Below are 18,615 nucleotides of genomic sequence, written 5' to 3' on the forward strand. Positions count from 1 at the left end.
ATTAATAAGTAAAAAGTGATTTTATTAAATACAAAAAGTAGGATTTAAGTGGTTCCAAGTAACAGCAGACAGAACAAAGTGAATTACCAAGCAAAATAAAATAAAACACGCAAACCTATGCTGAATGCAGTAAGAAGCTGAATACAGATAAAATCTCACCCTCAGAGCTGTTCCAATAAGCCTCTTCTACAGACTAGCCTCCTTCTAGTCTGGGTCCAGCAATCGCTCACACCCCCTGTAGTTATTGTTCCATGTCCCAGTTTCTTTCAGGTATCCTTTGGGGTGGAGAGGCTCTTGAGCCAGCTGAAGACAAAATGGAGGGGGTGTCCCAAGGCTTTATATAGTTTCTCCTTTGGGGTCTAAACCCCTCCCTCCACCTGTGCAGAATTACAGCTACAAAATGGAGTATTGGAGTCACATGGGTAAGTCACATGTCCATGCATGACTCAGAACTTTACAGGCCAAGCCACAATCCCAGGAAAGCTCAGATGCGGATTGGTGTCTCCAAGTTCGTTGTTGGCTTAAGTGTTTCTTGATTGGGCAATTACTGAGAATGGTCTTTTCTCAGGAAGCTGACCAACTGCTTCGCTGAGGCTACTTAAAATTAAACAAATACACAGCCAATATTCATAACTTTGAACACAAAAATGACACATGCATACAAAAAGGATGAATAGATTCAGTAGATCATAACCTTTACACTGATATGTTACATGGCATATGTAGCATAGACTGTACTCCAGTTATGTCATATTTACATTCATAAGCATATTTCCATAAAGCCTTATGGGGGGCACTGTCACAGGGGTGTCTCAGCCGGATCTGGCAGTTGAGTCCCTGCGGCCCCTTGTTCTAAGCCAGGGAACTGCTTGTAAAGTGACCTTGACATTCTGTGCACCGAGGCTCGGTGGAGATGAATAAAGTTCAGCCTGTGACATGTTTGTGACCTGTTCCTGTGGAGTCTTCATCACAGGTTTGTTGAGTTGTGGCTCCAGTCACCTGACAAACTGGGTTTCTCCCCCTGTTCTGTGTATTAGATGAAGTTGACTCTAGTCATGGGGGATGAAACTGCTCCTGTTCTTAAAGTGTAGGAGGCGCTGTGCATCAGAACAGGCCCACAGCCCATCTGCTTTGCAGAGGATAAAAATGGACCACATGGGGCAGAGCAGGGGAGAATCCGGATTGTTCATTTCTAAGCGTCTGCGTTGCACTGAGAGATTCCTGTGGGTTATGAACTCTGCCTTGTGTTTAGAGGTGATGGTATAACTGAGGCAGCCGAGTGCATGTCTAAGTGAAGTCGATCTCTGTAGACTTTTATTTTGTCATGAATTGGTTCTATGAGGCTGAATCTGGGGCACAGAGGCAGAGAAGGCAACACCTTAGGGAAATGCGGTAAAAACAGAGAAGTTGGGTCCTGTAAAGATGGTAGGACAAGGCCTGTGAAAGATTAAAAGGACACGTCATGCTGAGGTGGGGCTCACTAGGGGCTCAGGCCTTTGTGCTGGGCTCTCAGCACTGGGATGAATTTCACCCACAGAGATTTATCAATGGGCGGAAGGGGAAGAGCTTTAGCCGGCTCAGCACCATGCAGGCCGAGGGCCAGAGTGAGGTGTTGGCTGTTTGCTCTCAATCAATGTGTCCTTGAGCCATTGACTCCGACTTTGTCCTCCAGGAAACAGAAGGCCTCGGCTCTGTTCCATAGCTCATGACAGTCGGGCTCTAGGGTCTACAACAGGCCCCGGTAAAAAGACTCCTTGTTTATTTCCCCAGCCATGGGAGGGAAGAACAATCTGGTTGCTACAGCATGACTCTAGGTATGAATATTCCTGGGGTCTTTCTGGGAGTCAGGACTCCTGGGTTCCATTCTCAATCTTGGTATTTCTGATTCATTGTGTGACTTTGGGTCCTATGGAGTTTAATTCACAAGGGCTTGTAAATTGCTGTGAAATCTGCACGAAGCAGAAGACTAACGAAGCAGAGAGAGCGCGGTGCTGGCAGCTGCCGCTCCCGGCGGCTCTCACAGGCAGGCTGGCTCTCCCCACGGTCAGTTTTAGTGCGGGCTCCGATCGGTTTCCCGTCACTGTGTGTCTCTAGCACAGTGATACACCGAGGTGTCTGCGGGCTGCAGGCCGGTCAGCTGCAGGACCACTTGGCTTTTGGAGGTGTCTCTGGTGATGGTGAGGCGACTTTTGAGAGCATCGTTATAATAAGTGCTTCCACCACCCCAGATACCTCCCATCCATTGCAGCCCCTTCCCCGCTGGCTGGCGAACCCAGTGCACCGCGTTGCTAGTGAGAGAGAATCCGGACACGGTGCAGGTCAGTCTGAGGGTCTCCCCGGGCTTCTTGACTCCCCCTCCAGACTCCACCAGGCTGATCTGGGAATAGACACCTGCAGAGGGGGAAATAAAGGGGAAATATTGCAGTGATTACTGGAGGCGCAGTTATTAGGGAAGATATGGTACGGGGCGCCCAGCGGCAACGCAGATCCCGCCCTTACCCGCTGGGAGCAGCAGGAGGAAGGCGGTGGCCAGGCTGGGGGTCATGTCTGCGGCTGGCGGCTCGTTCCCCAGGCGGGATGAGAAGCTGAAGCCCGGCGCTGGCTCTGTGCAGGGTGAGCGGCCTGCGGCTGGGCTATGAACCGGGCCCCGGGGAGCTCATTTGCATGGGCCAGGGGGTGGGGACAATATAACGGGGGGACACAGGTGGCGTGTGACGCAGCATCGCGCTGTTCAGTCTCCTGGCAGGTGGACTCCAGGGTCCCGCTGTCACACGGAGTGTTCCCTTCTGCTCTGTCTTCTGCCCGCCTGAGAGTTGCCTCTATGAAGTCTATGGAGGGGGTTATCTGTCTGTCTGTCTATCTGTCTGTGTGTCCGTACTCCTCCCCCCTCCCCCCCCCCCCACCCTTAGATGTTCCTGTTCCAATGTGATAAACCCGGAGCTAGTCAGGTTACTCATCCATTCCTCGTGCCGGGGAACCTGGGAAATGAGCGTGGAAAGAAATCTGGGAAAGAAACATCCTGATATTCTGCTTGGTGCTGCGATGCTGGGAAGGGTTTCGGAGGGAAACGCCGGGGTCTGAGGAGAAGGGTCGGGGCTGCAGGGACAGGGTCGAGCTCAGCCCCGGGCAGAAGGGCACCGCGAGGCTCAGCCAGTGAGTCCATCGCGCTGTGAAGTGAAGGCGGGGCCCGGGCTCTGCTACCGGCCCCTCTACGGAGCGGTGGATTTCACCCACAGAGAATTATCAATGGGCTGGTGGGGAAGATGATTGACCCCGCCCGCCCAGTCAATAATCCTCACCCAGGTTCGGCATCGCGCTGATGGTCACTCAGGCCTCAGCTTCTCCATTGACCTCAGTGGGGGGAAGATGGAGCCCCACACTGGAGCCCATCTGATGGGAGAGCCCCGGAGAGCCACTGGGGGATATTCCCAGAGCTACTTCTTCCTGCTCCGCTAAACCGCACCATGGGCACGTGGGCTCCCTGCGCCCCCAGATGGGGCCAGCAGAGCCTCTCTCTCCCCCCGCCACCCTGTGGGGGGTCGATGTGGGGAAACACTTTTGTGATTGTTCTCATGGCTGTGGAGCCCGAGCGCCACCCCCAGTGAGCCCAGTCGTAATAGCAAGAGTTGAGGAAGGAATATTCCTGGGGCCTTTCCCTTCCCTTCTTGGCGGTTTGATAGAAAAACGGAGAGAGCGGGCGGCCGGGCGTCAGAGCTCCTGGGCTTGATTCCCAAGCTTGGGAGTTCTGATCCACGGTGTAACTTTGGGTGAGATGGAGTTTAAATTCACCAGTGCTTGTAACTCGCCCTGGAATTGGGATGAAGCGAGTAAGGAAGCGATCAGAGAGAACGCTGTGTGGGCAGCTGCTGCTCGCTCTCTCTGTCTCCCCCACCCCCATTTTGGATGTTGGTGTCAATGTTATACACCAGGAGCCAGTTACATTACTGGACCACTCCTGAGAATCTGGAAAATTAGGATAGAGACAAACTGTGCAAAGATGGTTCTGGAGAATTTCTGGCTTGGGGCTGTATTTTTGAAAAAGTTTTTTGGGTCGAATTCCTTCGTCTGACCCTTCAGTGCTGCAGGGGCAGGATAAAATTCACCCTTGGTGCTCAGCAGCTGGATAGGCCCTTGTGATGCCCCTTTACAAAGCGGTAAATTTCACACGTAGAGGGTGATCAATGAGCAGCCAGGGAAGGTCACTTCTAGTTTATTGGCCAGACCCTTCCAGCCCATCATCCGCACTCAGGACTCAGCGTTCCCACTGCTCTTCGCCAAGGGCTCAGTTTAGGATTAGGGTTAGGAGGGAGCCTTAAAGTGTAGCGTGTCTGATCAGACAGCCCCGGTGAGTCACTGGGGGCATCCACAGCGCGAGGGCGGATGCATCTGCTCCTCCCTGCCCCGTGCAACACACGCTGGGCATCTGCTCCCTGCGCGCCCCGCAGGAGATGGAGTCAGAGGACTCACTGTGTGCGGTGTCGATAAGGGGAGAGACTTCGGGTCTGTTCTCATTGCTGCGGAGCGAGAGCGCCACCCCCAGGAAATCCCTTCCCCGGTCTCTGCAGGGGGAGGTTTTTATCTGAGCTCAGATGTTTCCCCCTCGAGGTGTGTCTCTGGTGCAGTAATACACGGCGGTGTCCTGGGGTTTCAGGCTGTTCATTTGCAGGTAGAAATTGGAGTTGTCCTGGGGGCTGTGAATCGGCCCTGGATGCTGTCAGAGTAGTAGTTTGTAGCTGCAGATGTGTGATAGCTGACCAGCCACTCCGGCCCCTTTCCCAGCTCCTGTCTGACCCACGCCAGGTAATAGCTGGTAACAGGGAACCTGCTTACGGCGCACTTCCGCCGAGTGGATTCTCCGGGCTTCTTCATTTCCGGGCCGGACTGGGTCAGAACAACCTGTCACCAGGCCCCTGTGTAGGAAGACCGGAGGAGGGAAGAATGAGCGAACCAGGAACATGAAACACTGGCTGGTAACTGCACAGACAGAGGAGGCTGCAGATTGTCTCTCTGGGTGCCTCCTAGGCCGAAAGAGAGAGAGAGAGAGAGAGATTTCAGCAGGAAGTTGTCATCCCCATTTGCATATTCCCCTCCTTATAAGAGACACAAATGTCTTGCCTGCTTTCTGGATTTCAGTGACATTTGACGAAACGATGTCTTTCCCAGGGAGCCTCATGCTTAAATTCCCGTTCCCTGATTATTAACAGGGGGCCTCGTGGGTTTTTCAAAATTCCAGTCTTGGTTATTGATTTGTTACTAATAATCAGTAACTGATCGTTGCTAATCGATAACTGGAAATGGTTCTCACTTATTCCTTTTTGCTGAGGGATTGTTGTTGGGTACTGAATAAATCGGCACATGTATCGATAGGATACCCTCTTAAATCAGGCTTCCCATTTCAATTGGGTGGCCGCCTGGACCCGATCGCATTGTATCGCTAGATCCCTTGTGTTACCAATGTTTTAATCCGCTTCAATAAATGGGCGGGAACACCAGCTTCAGTCAATCGTGGTAGCAGCCCATGGAGCTTCCAGAATCCACACCAGTGCGGCTCTGACCCCAGATCGATTGCCCTTCTATCCAAGGCTCAGAAAAGTCAGAGAAAGTTTTCAGACTCGATTGCAATGGGCATTGGATCAGCCCCTCTCAAGGTTCCTTCCCCACTCTGAACTCTAGGGTACAGATGTGGGGACCTGCATGAAAACCTCCTAAACTTACTTTTACCAGCTTAGGTTAAAACTTCTCCAAGGTACAAACTATTTTACCCTTTCCCCTTGGACTTCCGCTGCCACCACCAAAAGTTTATCTGGGTTTATTTATTAGGAAAGCGTTGTTTGGAAACGTCTTTCCCCCCAAAATCCTCCCAACCCTTGCACCCCACTTCCTGGGGAATGTTTGGTAAAAATCCTCACCAATTTGCATAGGTGACCACAGACCCAAACCCTTGGATCTTAAGAACAATAAAAAAGCCTTCAGTTTCTGAAAAGAAGGATTTTAATAGAAGTAAAAAGTCAAAAAGAATCACCTCTGTAAAATCAGGATGGTAGGTACCTTACAGGGTAATTAGATTCAAAACATAGAGAATCCCTCTAGGCAAATCCTTAAGTTACAAAAAGACACACAGACAGGAATATCCATTCTATTCAGCGCAGCTTAATTTCTCAGCCATTTAAAGAAATCAGAATCTAACGCATATCTAGCTAGATTACTTACTAAGTTCTAAGACTCCATTCCTGTTCTGTCCCCGGCAAAAGCATCACACAGACACAGACCCTTTGTTTTTCTCCTTCCTCCCAGCTTTTGAAAGTATCTTGTCTCCTCATTGGTCATTTTGGTCAAGTGCCAGCGAGGTTATCCTAGCTTCTTAACCCTTTACAGGTGAAAGGATTTTTCCTCTGGCCAGGAGGGATTTTAAAGGGGTTTACACTTCCCTTTATATTTATGATAGCCCTTTAATACATTTCTCTCCCTGAAGGTGGCAGACACCTTCCCCTGACACCGGGCAAGTGTCCGTCACCAAGAGAGTGATGGGTGTGGATAGATAGATAGATAGATAGATAGATAGATCCACTCAGGTCTTTTATAACATTTGTTATGAAAACACAACATTACCTTGGATATATAATTCAGGTCACACATTTCTGAGAGCAAAGCCTGAATTTAGTCCTTTCCTTGGGCAAGTCTGATCTGTGGAATTTCTCCAGCAAGATCATCTGGTAAAATGTAGTCAACAGGTAGTACCTAGAAGCAGGGCCAAACAGAGGACGGTCCAGGAGGACCATTTAGCCTGGGCCTCAAGCTCAAAGGGAGCCTCTAATTTAGACACTTGTTAATTTTTTGGCATTTGATACGTTTCACAACTTGTTTTTATGTGCATCACTATCCAACCGAAATGTGACACACTCTCTCAGCTTAGAGCTGCAAATTTAAGAAAATAAGAGATGTGATTTGGTAAAAGACATACTTTTTTTGTTAACTGATATAGATGTTGTCATATTAAAGACAAAAAATTCATAAATATTAATAAAATATATCGGTTCTGATGGCACAAGATTAGACCATGTTTTGTCTTTTTTTTTTAAATTATGGCTAGTGGCCTCAAAAGCTGGAAGTGGCCCAGGCCTCTCTGAACCTCTGAGAGGGTCTGCCGAGGAGATTCCCATTTGTAACCTGTATAGAGTGAGCCCATCCACCAAGGGCATCTGCTGATAGCCCCATTCAACTCCTAACATCTCTGGGTGAAATATACCTGCAACTCCCTGTCCTGTTTAACAGGGCGGTTCCTGTTTAAGTACAGGTAAGTTAATTGGATTGTACTGAGAGAGGAAGTTGGATGGATGACAGATCAATTACGTGACATGGCCCTAGATTCTCAGACCGGATGGATGGGTGGTATTTGATGAGGCCCATAGACGTGAGACAGTGTGCAGGGCAGGTCAGGGAGTCGATCAGTTACATACGTTGTTTAATACCTGCAAGCAAATAGTACAGAAATACACAATGGTCGATAGCAACATTGGGGGTAGCCTCCTGTCTTGTTCTGAATGACAGGGTTTTTGGTTTTGTTTATCGCGTTTTATCCCCCCCTTCCCCCCGATTTTAAGGGGATGTAGAATGGGAGTCTTTATTTGCACATAAAATTTATTTGTAAATGTATTAAAATTAAGGGGGAAAGATTCAGGTACAGCCCCTTTCAGTCCTCGGGGACCGCATCTTGGATCTGTACGTTGTGTGATGCTAGATTTGGCTAGAGCAGGGCACCTTGCAATAAACACATTGCTTTCTCTTTTGAGTTTCCAGTGCCCGGAGTGTCAGGCTCTGACCAGCAACGGGAGGTTTTTGTCTCAGCTCAGACCGACTTCCCCTCACTGTGTCTCTCGCACAGTAGTACCGGGCGGTGTCCTCGGGCTTCAGGCCGGTCATCTGCAGATACAGCAGGTTGCTGGGATTGTCCCTGGAGATGGTGAATCGGCCTTGGACCGAGCTGGCGTAACGTACAGTACTGCCGGCCCAGTAGCTTATAGTTGCGACCCACTCCAGGCCCTTGCCAGGAGCCTGCCGGATCCAGCTCATCCAGTAGTCACCGAAGGTGAAGCCGGAGGCTTTGCAGGAGAGGCGGAGAGAGTCTCCAGGCTTCTTCACACCCCCTCCGGACTCCACCAGCTGGACCTGCGACCGGACACCTGGGAATAAAAAGATATTATACATCTCATCAATATTAAGAGCAATAGACTGTTCTCCGGCCACGCCAATGGGTCTGAGAGGAGAAAATACCTTCCAAAGCCGCTATAATGAACATTAACTGGAGCCACAGCGCCATTTTCCCGGGTGCTGGAGGGGAAAGTTCTCAGGGGACTGGCTGGTCACTGCACAGACCCAGGGGGCTGCGGATTGTGTCTCCGGGTGCAGCCTGGGGAGACAGAGGGACAGATTTAAACAGGAAACTGTCCCCCTGATTTGCATATCTCGCTCCTTATTAGACACACAAACTCCTTCCCTGGGTGATCTCATTTCTTGCCCTCCGATTCCAGGAGAAGCGGGTAAATGTGTGTAGCGCTCTGACCCAAATCCCACTGAAATCAAAGGGGATTTTGAAACGGCTTACATTTACGTCGGATCAGGTCCCATGTGTTTCTGTGGATTCCAGCACAATGGGAACCCGGTCCTGAATGGCTCCGGAAAGGGTCTGTCAAAGCAGAAAGAGAGGAAGGAGGGAGTGAGGAATTATAGCATAACAAAAAAGAAAGGAAGCTGCAATCCTGCCAATGACAGCCCAGCGTCTCTAGTTCCCTGGTAATCGTTGTTATCACCTTCATCATCTTCATCCTCCTCTTCATCGCCATCTTTGGCGCATTCGCAAAGTTTACGAGCAAAAAATTTATACCATCGTTCTCGAGAGCTCGTCATCTCTAACCGGGGACAGCAGCATTTCCCTGCCTCACGGAGGCGTTGTGAAAGCGACTACATTACAGACTGTGAGGGGCTAATGTATTACCGTTATTGGGGCCCTAGAAAAGCCTGCGATAACACCGAGAGTCCTGAATCACTATTATTGTCCTATAATGTTATACTGAATAATAGCAATAATCATAATTCATAATTATTATTAATAATTTATTATGTCTATTCTGGTTGGGCCTGGGAGCCCCGTTTCGCATCCCTACTAGTCAAAGCACGGTGCAATCTCAGAACAAACAGACTTTCTCTCTCCCAAAGATTTGTTTGTTGTATGTAATTTATTTTGCATCAGTCCCTCCGGGGAATGTGGAGGTGCTGGGTATGGTGGGGTGGGATAGGGTGGGTAAAGAAGGGGACCCCTCCCGGTGAGTAAATGGCAGGAGGACGATTTGGGAAAGCCCCCCAATACACATGCTCCTGTCCCTGTGGAAACATCTAAGTGGAGTAAATTCCCGGGAATAGGAAACTGGAGGTGACAGGAAGGGACTGGTAGATTCCCCGGATTTCTCTCTTTTCTCCTCAGCAGATTTTGGTGGCTGATCCCCACCAAAAGCGAACTGATTCTGAAAGCGAAAGGGCAGGTTATTGTCTGATCTCTGACCGGCTTCCCTCCAGTGTCTGTCTCTTGCACAGTGATACCGGGCCATGTCCTCGGGCTTCAGGCAGATACAGCAGGTTGTTGGGGTCGTCAGTAATCGCTGAAGGTGAACCCGGAGGCTTTGCAGGAGAGGCGGAGAGAGTCTCCAGGCTTTTTCACATCCCCTCCGGACTCCACCAGCTGCACCTGCGAATTAAGGGGAATGTAAGTATCTAGGACAACAGAATAACAATCCCCTACCTCTCCAATACATTAAAAGGGGGTGGGGGGGGATACCGTCAAAGGCTGCTTCAGTGAGAACGAGATATAACCAAAGACTCATTGTCCCTGTGTTTGGAGAGGAGAGTTTTCAGGGGGGTTGTCTGGTGACTGCCCAGAGACAGGGGGCTGCAGATTGTCTCACAGCTGTGGAAGTGAGAGAGACAGATTTAAACAGGAAACTCTCCCCCCAGTTTGCATATCTCCCTTCTTATAAGAGACTCCAATTATTTCCTAGAGCGAACTCAGTTTCTTTTGTGTGGCTGAGAGAAGGGCCGGCAATTTATCTCTGGGGTACCCCCCTCTCCCAGTCGGAGTGCTCACTCGACTGGATTAGAGCTTCCTATGTGATTGTAAGGAGTCCAGTTCGCATCTTCTTTGTCCTCTCCCTAATTCCCACATTTAACCGAAATGATAAACCGTCACCTTAACCTTTTTATTGATCTCAACCTGAAAGCTAAAGGAATACCTTAGTTCTATCCCTAAATCCTGACTTCTTCCCTGAAGGCAATTCTAACCCTAAATGTAAATTCTAACCCTAACTTTTAATACTAGGCCTCACCCTCCGTCCCTACCTTCAAACTAACACTAAAGCCCAACCTAAAACCTAACTATAAAGATAAAACCATACCCAAAATTTAACACTTACCTGAACACAAACCTAAATTTGTACTCTATCTCTATTTCTAAGGGTAGCAAATAATCTTAATTTTTAACATTTACCCTAACCCTAACCTTAAATGTATACGCTAATTAAAAATTTGGCCCTAATATTAAACATGACATGTCAGATTAACTTTTAATTGTAACCTGAACCTCAAATTTATTCTCTGCCTCTAAATCCTAACCCTATTTGTAACCATAAACCTTAACTCTAACCCTAAACCTAGAGCTAATCTTAACCCTACATTTTAATCCTACCCGGAGGCCTGAAGTCTTGTCCTAACCCTAAAGTCTATAACTCAAACTGGAGCCTTAACGCATGGGCGGACAGGTGTTACATGATAATGTTAATGGAGGTGGGGCAGAATAAATAGAATCACATAATGTTTAGTAGCGTTGGAGACAGAAGTGTGAATAGTGCATTGTGGTTTATTGAAAACTGCTTTAACGTTTGAAGCCATCACTTTACGTTTGAAAGGAGTTTCCTTCTCCTGCATGGAGGCTGTTAAGGTCCATAGGGAAGATTGTGATCTGGAAGTATGATAGTAAAGCGTCCACTCCCACTTCTTCCCGGAAGCCTTTTGTATCCAAGGCATGACGTAGAGGTTCACCTTACATCCATCTACAGCGCATGTCTGACTTTTTCACTGCTGGATCAGATAGGGTCAGGAGAATCTACCAGAAGACACCATTGAGAGGAAAGAAATTGGTGAAAAGTGATATGAATAGTGAATAATTAAATTAAAAAGGTCTGGGGCCCGACTCTGCCTTGATGTGAACCTTATGAGGCCATTCCCAGCTGTGCAAAGAGGAGGGAGGAATGATTTGCACCCACTTTGCTCTTACATTCCTTTGGTGTTAGAGGAGTTGTATGTCGGTTTCATTTCCGTCAAATCTACTTCCCGGGCCAGTCCCTTGAGTTAGAGCAGGGAAGACTCTGTCCTCTAAAGTGTGGTTCAACTGTATGTTCCAAAAAACGACGTGAGAGTCCAGTCGGTCAAATGAAGTGTCATAATGCAAAGAGCATGGTGGTGGGGCGGGAAGGGAGTCCCCAGTGGGTCAGGTCTTTTGTCTGAGGTGCTACTGTCAGTATTTAACCAGGAAGTGGGAGCTGTCAGCTTTGTATACACTGGATTGACCCGAAGGGGTTTAAGCCAGGAGGCAGGGAGTGTGTGGGGCCTGGGGAGGTATGTGGAGCGCTGGGTTCGGGTGGGTGGCCAGAGAATCTAGCAAAGGCTCTGAGGGTCTCTGATACATTGTCTGATACTTGATCAGAGATCACACCCACTATGGGGCGATGGGCAACAAGATGGAATATTGTCTGGGAATTATATAGATAAAACCAGACTTTACTGCTGGCCTGGTGACCCTTCCTATTCCTGCGCCCAGTGGGGTATTGTTTATGATCTGCGGCCCATGGGATAAGGGTGAATCCGCAGCTGGTGTTTGTGTATTGTCAGGTATAGGTTTCGGTTCACTGTGGGCTTTGCACAGTAATACAGGGCTGTGTCCTCGGTCTTCAAGTTCCTCATTTGAAAATAAACCATGTTCTTCGGATTGTCCCTGGAGATGGTGAATCGCCCTTTGAGGGAATCAGCGTAGTACGTGGAGGTGACTTGAATGTGCGTGACCCACTCCAGGCCCTTTCCAGGAGCCTGACGGACCCAATTCATGTGGTAATCGGTGAAGGTGAACCCGGAGGCTTTGCAGGAGAGGCGGAGAGTGTCTCTGGGCTTTTTCACATCCCCTCCGGGCTCCACCAGTTGGATGTGGGACCGGACACCTGGGAATAAGGACACATTTAGAAATGGTAGTGAGAACAAGAATACAATATCTCCCCTTTCTCCGCAATGCATTTAAGAGGGGCGAATACCTTCCAAAGCTTCTAGAATGAAAACCAAATGGAGCCAAAGTCTCATTTTCCCCGCTGCTGGAGGGGAAGGTTCTCAGGGGATTGGCGGGTCACTGCACAGACCCAGGGGGCTGTGGACTGCGTCTCCAGCTGCCCCCTGGGCAGAGTGAGGGACAGATATGAACAGGAAACTTCTCGACCTATCTGAATATCCCCTTCCTTATAAGAAACAAGCTCCTGCCCTTTGCTTTACCCTCAGTCTTAAAGAAGAGGACTCAGAGGGACCCTTATTCTGTGTTGTGAAGCGTCTGGGCTGGGGGATCATGTTTGTGCTTTTACCTAAGGGAGAAGTAAAATGATCTCAAATCCCAACACATCCTTCCCTGGCCTGATAGGGCGTGTTCTTGGGTCAGGGAAAAGCTTCCCTTATTCCTCTTTGCCTTTGGGTTAGACTGTGGGGGACAAGCGTATGTGGTAGCAGGACTAGAATCTGAGAAACTCTCCAACTACAAGGGGAAGCAGGTTCAGCGTTTTGTAGCCATGGGAGACCTGACAGTGACAACTGGCTGACAGCTAATGCAGGATGGGAATGTCGCACAAGACTTTGGGAAGTCCTGGGACAAATCTCACTCAGTGGGAGCTACCTTCTGTGGCCCTAGTGCCCCTCGGCCCCCCACCCACGGGCCTCTGCTTCTCCTGCCCGAGCCCGAAGCTGGGGGTGTCGCTGCTGCCCCCGCGCGGCCGCCGGGAGAAGGGCGATTCCGCAGCCTGGGTTTTTGTATGATCACAAACCGGTTTGGTGTCACCGCACAGTGATACCGGGCGGTGTCTTCCGCTCCCAGGCTGTTCATTTGCAGATACACCGTGCTGCTGGGCTCGTCTCTGGAGATGGGGAATCGCCCTTTCACCGCATCACTGGAATATGCTGCTGAACTATAAGCAGGTCTGAGTATCTCTGTGACCCACTCCAGTCCTTTCCCGGGAGCCTGACGGACCCAGTCCATCCAGTAGCTGCTGAAGGTGAATCCGGAGGCTTTGCAGGAGAGGCGGAGAGATCCCCCAGAGGTTTGAATCCCGCCTCCGGACTCCACCAGCTGGACCTGTGACCGGGCACCTGGAAAGAATGAGAATCACATTCACACAGGGCCTGGCTCAGAGCCCATTGGAAGCAGCAGAAAGGTCCCCAGTGACTTCAATGCCCTTTGGGTCAGGTTCGGGATGTGCAGCATCCCCCGGTGTCTCCAGTCCATGTAGCGGGGAAGGGGATAAAATTACCTGGAAGGGCTGCTAGTAAGAAAGCGAGGTTCAGCCACAGTCTTATGTTGCTGACTCTGGAGGGTTTATGGTGGGATCTGCACCGACGCCCGGACTTGTCCGTCCTCTCTGCTCACCCTGCAGGGACCTGGATATCACACGATTTTTATACTTCGCTGAGGCACTGAATTTGCATCTCCTTCTCTTTCGAAGACACAGATCTTGGACCTCAGCCCTCAGCAAACTCAGCCTCCCGGAGGTGGGTGTAGTGGGAAAGGGTTATGTGAGTAAAGGAGAAGATTAAGAATTCCACTCACAGAATAATTTCTGCAGTGTTCTCTACAATTCTTAGAGACAAAATTCCTTAAGAACATAAGAGTGGCCAGACTGAGTCAGACCAAAGGTCCACATAGCCCAGTAACCTGTCTACCAACAGCGGCCAATGCCAGGTGCCCCAGAGGGAATGAACAGAACAGGGAATCGTCAAGTGATCCATCCCATCACCCATTCCCAGCTTCTGGCAAACAGAGGTTAGGGACACCATCCCTGCCCTACCTGCCATCCTGGCTAATAGAATTGATCTAGTTCTTTTTTTAAACCCTGTTATAATCTTGGCCTTCACAACATCCTCTGGCAAGGAGTTCCACAGGTTGACTTTGCATTGTGTGGGGAAAAAAAAAAACTTCCTTTGGTTTGTTTTAAACCTGCTGCCTATTAATTTCATTTGGTGACCCCTTGTTCTTGTGTTCTGAGAAGGAGTAAATAACACTTCCTTATTTCCTTTCTCCACATCAGTCATAATTTTATAGACCTCAATCATATCCCTCCTTAGCTGACTCTAATCCAAGATGAAAAGTCCCTGTCTTATTAATCTCTCCTTATATGGCAGCCATTCCATACCCCTAATGATTTTTGTTGCCCTTTTCTGAACCTTTTCCAATTTGATATATCTTTTTGAGATGAGGTGACCACATCCACACGCAGTATTCAAGAAGTAGGAGTACCATGGATTTATATAGAGGCAATATGATATTTTCGCTCTTATTATCTCTCCCTTTCTTAATGATTCCCAACATTCTGTTCGCTTTTTTGCCTGCCACTGCACATTGAGTGGAGGTTTTCAGAGAACTTTCCACAGTGACTCCAAGATCTCTTTCTTGAATGGCAACAGCTAATTTAGCCCCATCATTTAATATGCATAGTTGGGATTATGCTTTCCAGTGTGCATTACTTCGCATTTATCAACACTGAATTTCATCTGCCATTTTGTTGCCCAGTCACCTAGTTATGAGAGATCCTTTTGAACAGGGGTCTCCAACCTTTCACGCCCAAGATCACTTTTTGAATTTAAGGGCAACCCAGGATCTACCTGACCCCTTCCCCAAAGTCCCACCCCACTCACTCCATCCCCCACCCCTTCACTTGCTCTCCCCAACCCTCACTCACTTTCACAAGGCTGGGGTCGGGGAGGGTTCGACAGGAGGTGCGGGCTCCTGGCTGGGCCTGAACGGTTCACAGTGTGGGAGGGGTCTCTGGGCTGAGCCTGGGGCAGGGGGTTGGGGTGCAGGAGGGGGTGAGGGGTGCAAGCTGTGGGAGGGAGTTTGGGTGCAGGAGTTGGCTCCGGGCTGGGGCAGGGGGTTGGGGTGCAGGAGGGGGTACATGGTGCTGGCTCTGGGAGGGGGTCGGGGCTGGGGTTTGAGGTGCAGGAGGGGGTTCAGGGTGTATGAGGGGGTCTGGCAGGGTTGGGAAAAGTTTTTGGCCTGAGGGCCACATCTGGGTATGGAAATTGTATGACGGGCCATGAATGCTCACATAATTGGGGGTTGGGATGCAAAGGGGGTGAGGGGTCTGGCTGGAGGTGCCGGGCTCTGGGGTGGGCCCAGAAATGAGGAGTTCAGAGTGCGGGAGCGGGCTCCGGGCTGGGGCAGGGTGTTGGGGTGCAGGTGGAGGGGTGAGGGATCCGGCTGGGGGGTGCAGGCTCTGGGGTGCATGAGGCTGTGACTGAGGGGTTTGGGGGGCAGGAGGGGGATCAGGAGTGCAAGCTCCAGGTGGCGCTTACCTCAAGCAGCTCCTGGAAGCAGTGGCGTGTCTCCACTCTGGCTTCTACACGCTCCCCTGGTTGCCGGCCAATGGGAGCTACAGAGGTGACAGTTGGGGCAGGGGCAGTGTGTGGAACCCCCTGGCTGCCCCTATGCATAGGAGCTGGAGCGGGAACATGCTGCAACTTCCTGGAGCCGTGTGAAGCCACGGCACATGTGGAGAGGGCGAGCCCCAGACCCCGCTCCCCGGCAGGAGCTCAAGGGCAGGATTAAAATGTCTGAAGGGCCGGATGTGGCCCCCGGGCCATAGTTTGCCCAAATCTGGGGCATGGGGTGCTGGCTCCAGGAGGGGGCTCAGGGCTGGGGGTTGGGGTGCAGCCTCCCGCCAGGCAGCATTTACCTCCAGAGGCTCACGGTCGGTGGCACAGTGTGGCTGCCACGAAGGCAGGCTCCCTGCCTACCTGTGCACGGCGCCACTCCTGCAAAGGGCCAACGCACCCCTCCGGCCCCTGGGGAGGGTCAGGCAGCACTTGGCTCTGTGCACTGCCCCTCTCTGCAAGCACCACCCCCGCAGCTCCCATTGGCCACAGCTCCCTATTCCCGGCCAATGGGAGCTGTGGGGGTGGTGCTCGCAGGTAGAAGCAGCATGCAGAGGGAGAACCCTGTCTCCCCACCCCCGGGGCCAGGGGGCAGGCAGGCAGCCTGGCTTAGCGGCAACCCGCTGTGCTGCAAGAGATCGTGATCGACCGGGTGGTGACCACTGCCCTTGTAGCTCTTCACAGTCTGCCTGCGACTTAACTATCTTGAGTCGTTTTGTATCATCTGCAAATTTTGCCATCTCCCTGTTTACCCCAGCAGGTTCTGGGTGTTGTCTCTGGAGATGGTGAATGGTCCTTTAACCGGGCCTGTGTAGTATGTGGTGTCACCAGCCCCGTTTGTAATTGAAAATCCCCTTTCCAGTCCTTTTCCTGGAGACCTCCATGCCCAGTGCATGCCGTGACTAGTGTACATGTGTCCAGACACTTTACAGGTGATTTTTGCAGAGTCTCCTGGCTTTTTAACTTCTGCTCCGGACTGGATTAACTGGATTTGAGAGAAGAGACACCTGGAAATAGACAAATATTAAAGATCTAGGCCATGATTCAACAAAACACGTTCTTCAGTGCTCTGGAGAATCAACGATTCCTTTTGGCTGCATTTGTTTCCCTCTTTTATCCCAGGTGCCTCTGAGGTTCTTGCCTTAGAAAGCTGCCAGCAGGGAATGAACAATGAAACACATATTTATTTTTGAATCAGAAACCTACGGGAACAGACGAAGGAATACAGCACAAAGTAAGTTACTTGGGGTGTGCTGGAGAAGGAGAAATTCTCTGGCTCTTAAAAAAAGAGGTTGTCCTACTTAATTTTCATGAGGCCTGAAGCATGAGGCAGTTCAAAAAGCTTTTAAAGCCAGGCAGCAAACAAAGGGGCAGGAGAGAGGGAAGAGGAGGTAACAATAGGGGTATGTTTCTAGACAACTTGGGTTAAGATTTCCAAAACTGCCTTTCTTCCTAATATAAACCAGGCATCTAAATGCCTTTAGGTGGCTTTGAAAATCTCAGCCAGAATTAAACTATAAAGGGGGGAGGGGGAACCGAACTGGTTTCAAGACTGATCTTGATAAACTTATGTGGAGGGGGATGGTCTGATGAGGTGGGCACATCGACAACTGCTGGTAGCAAATATCCCCAATGGCCAGTGATGGGACACTAGGTGGGGAGGGCTCTGAGTGACTACAGAGAATTCTTTCCCAGGTGTCTGGCTGGTGGGTCTTGCCCACGTGCTCAAGGTCCAACTGACTGATATTTGGGGTTGGGAAGGAATTTACTGCTACTTCCCCCTGTCAGAGCCTTTCTTTGCCGGGTTTAGATACACAGGAAGAGTGTGTGGATGCAGCCTATGTATTTCAGACCATGTCTCCAATTTGTCAAGCTTGTTCTGAATTCTAATCCTGGTCTCTAAAGTGCTTGCAACCCCTCCCAGATTGGTATAATCTGCAAAGTTTATAAGTGTACTCTCTCTGCCATTATCCAAATCATTTATGGAGCTATTGAATAGAAGTGGACCCAGGACAGATCCTCCTGGGACCCTTCTCCGTATTCTCTCCCAGCTTGACTGTGAATCATTGATAACTACTCTCTGAGTACATTTTCTAACTCGTTGTGCACCTACCTTATAATAGGTTCATCAGTCTACATTTCTCTGGTTTGCTTATGAGAAGGCGATCTGAGACTGTATGAAATGTCTGACTAAAGTTGAGATATACCACATCTACTGTTCTTGTTCCCGCCCACATCCACTCATCTTGTTACCCTGTCAAAGGAGGATATGAGGTAGGTTTTGTACAGGGAGACTTTGGCAAACCAGTAAAGTGCCTGAAACCACTATGGCTTATTGCTAAAAGCAGCCAAGTCAGCAGGCTGTAAATTGGCTATTCAGCACTCTCAGCTTGACCAAAGCAGGAGCCGGGGGTGCGGGGGGCGGGGGGAGTTTTGGGTGCCACACAGAGGCCAGCTTGACTCCGTGTGATAAGAATTGTGTTTCAGAGTAACAGTTGTGTTAGTCTGTATTCGCAAAAAAAAAAAAAAAAAAAAAAGGAGTACTTGTGGCACCTTAGAGACTAACCAATTTATTTGAGCTTTTGTGAGCTACAGTGAGGCCTTTTATCTCCATGGTGACTCTGTGACATGGGGGCACTTTATTGGGGGCTGTGATTTCCAGCTGTCAAATGGATGGAAAAAATGCTCGAGTCTCTTTGGAAAGTCCCGGCGGTGCCACATCCCCCGGCGCAGCGGAGCGGGGTTTATTCCGGTGCCGGGAGATCTCTGCCCCCCAGCCCCTCCCGCACCCTGAATGGCCCATTTCCACACTCCGGCCTCCATCTCTGGGGTAGGGAAATGGGCCATTCAGAGTCCGGGAACGGAAGGGTTAAAACTGGCGGGAGGTTTGTGTTCCAT

The 18,615-nt window shown here is 50.0% G+C and overlaps 2 protein-coding genes and 1 gene segment (V, D, J or C); all 3 read right to left on the reverse strand.

Moving 5' to 3' along the window:
* Positions 1 to 18,615, reverse strand: part of LOC102940154 (immunoglobulin epsilon heavy chain-like) — a 1,331,510-nt gene that overhangs the window by 1,257,235 nt on the left and 55,660 nt on the right. The gene's annotated exons all lie outside the window — the stretch shown is intronic.
* Positions 1 to 18,615, reverse strand: part of LOC119568011 — a 937,337-nt gene that overhangs the window by 875,138 nt on the left and 43,584 nt on the right.
* The window catches only part of LOC102948108, an 883,083-nt gene that overhangs the window by 849,630 nt on the left and 14,838 nt on the right, over positions 1 to 18,615 (reverse strand). The window lies entirely within an intron of this gene.

The sequence above is a fragment of the Chelonia mydas genome, chromosome 13, assembly GCF_015237465.2.
Source record: "Chelonia mydas isolate rCheMyd1 chromosome 13, rCheMyd1.pri.v2, whole genome shotgun sequence".
In the NCBI taxonomy this organism is placed as follows: Eukaryota; Metazoa; Chordata; order Testudines; family Cheloniidae; genus Chelonia; species Chelonia mydas.